At 47.7% G+C, this 1,628-nt stretch overlaps 1 pseudogene across 1 annotated transcript; it reads left to right on the plus strand.

Annotated features, from left to right (window-relative positions):
* Positions 1-324: 324 nt before the first annotated feature.
* LOC147378566 (ubiquitin-like protein 5 pseudogene) lies at positions 325-735 on the plus strand (annotated as a pseudogene). The gene has a single exon (XR_015152817.1). The product of XR_015152817.1 is annotated as a ubiquitin-like protein 5 pseudogene (transcript).
* The last annotated feature ends 893 nt before the right edge of the window (positions 736-1,628 follow it).

Consider the following 1,628-nt stretch of genomic DNA (forward strand, 5'->3'; position numbering starts at 1 on the left):
AATGGGAAAGTACAGTTTATAGAACCTTAGGGAAGAACCTCAGTTGGTACTTCTTGGGCTCATAGAATTCTTTCTCAGACTTGTCCTGATCTAGTCACCACTTAAAATTCCTCAAGCCAACGAAACAACCCCCCTCCAACCTTCTGAATTTTCTTCTTCCCTCCCTTCTTTCCAGACAGCTGGCTCATGGTTGTCCACCTGCAAAACCAATGTAAACCATTAAACTGGATTAGGAGGAAAGACCAGATACTGCAGAGTCTTGTCTCATGTCTTACAATATCCATTTGCATTAACGATAACCCAGATGGCAAGTGGCAAGCTTCCTTTAAGAAGAACATTAGAGTCGTGCGAGGAGGTTGTGGTGTCTGCTGCTTCCAGGCGATTTGAGGGAACCCCTGAAGTCTCGATTCAGTTGCCTCCCAGTCCCCGCTTTGTGTTGCTCCAGCCAGGATGATCGAGGTTGTTTGCAACGACCGTCTGGGGAAGAAGGTGAACGTTAAGTGCAATACGGATGACACCATCGGGGACCTTAAGAAGCTGATCGCAGCCCAAACTGGCACCCGTTGGAACAAGATCGTATTGAAGAAGTGGTACACGATTTTTAAGGACCATATGTCTCTGGGGGACTATGAAATCCACGATGGGATGAACCTGGAGCTTTATTACCAATAGAGCAGAATTCCTTCTTCCTGCCCTTCCCCCTCCTCCCACCCTCACTCCCCACACTAATATGGATGCTTGGTTTTGGAAACTCACGTTAATAAAAACTTAGAGGTTGAAAAAAAAAAAAAAAAAAGAAGAACATTAGCTTCTAGTTTCTAAAATCCTCTGATCAATCATTTATTAGACATAAATGGCTACTGGATTAGTTTTCTAGGGCTACTATAACAAAGTTCCAGAAACTGGGTGGCCTAAACAGCAGCCATTTATTGTCTGGCAGCTCTCCAGGTTAGATGTCCAAAATCAAGCTGCTGGCAGGTTGGTTTCTTCTGGAGGCGGGGAGAGGGGTCTCCATGCCGTCTCCTAGCTTCAGGGATCTGTTGGCTATCTTTGGTGCTCCTTGGCTTATAGACGCCTCACCCCATGTCTGCTTTCGTCTTCATGTGCCATTCTGTGTGAATGTTTTCAAATCTCCCATTTTCATAAGGACAGCAGTATATTTGGTGTCCTCCTTTTAACCTGATTAACTCTGCAAAGACCCTATCTCCAAATTCAGTCACATTCTGAGGTGCTGAGTTAGCACCTCTACAGATGAATTTGGGGAGCACGCAACTCAGCCCGTAAGAGCTGCCAAGTGCCAAACACTGTGCTATGAACTTGAAGGGGAAGGGTGGTACCAAGATGAATACGGTATGGCCCCTGACCTCCCCGGCTGGCAATTTAGTGAGAGAGGCGGGTTGATATGCAAACGAAGGCAAATAAAAGAAGGGAATTTATAGCCAACTACAGCCACTGCTGGGCCTGAGGGAGCGGGAAGCCCAGGCCGATTGTTTCTGGGGAGGGGGGCGGGGAGAGCTTGGCCCAGGCTTTGACTCAAATTCCCTCTTTATTCGTGGGCCTGTGGGCGTGTCGTCCCTCACTCCTCCTGGAAGTAGCTGCAGTGGGTACCCTGCTGAGGGGTGGGTAGG

This window comes from Bos grunniens, chromosome 2 (assembly GCF_055505025.1).
Source record: "Bos grunniens cultivar Pamir isolate PY7600 chromosome 2, Bosgru_T2T1.0, whole genome shotgun sequence".
Lineage (NCBI taxonomy): Eukaryota > Metazoa > Chordata > Mammalia > Artiodactyla > Bovidae > Bos > Bos grunniens.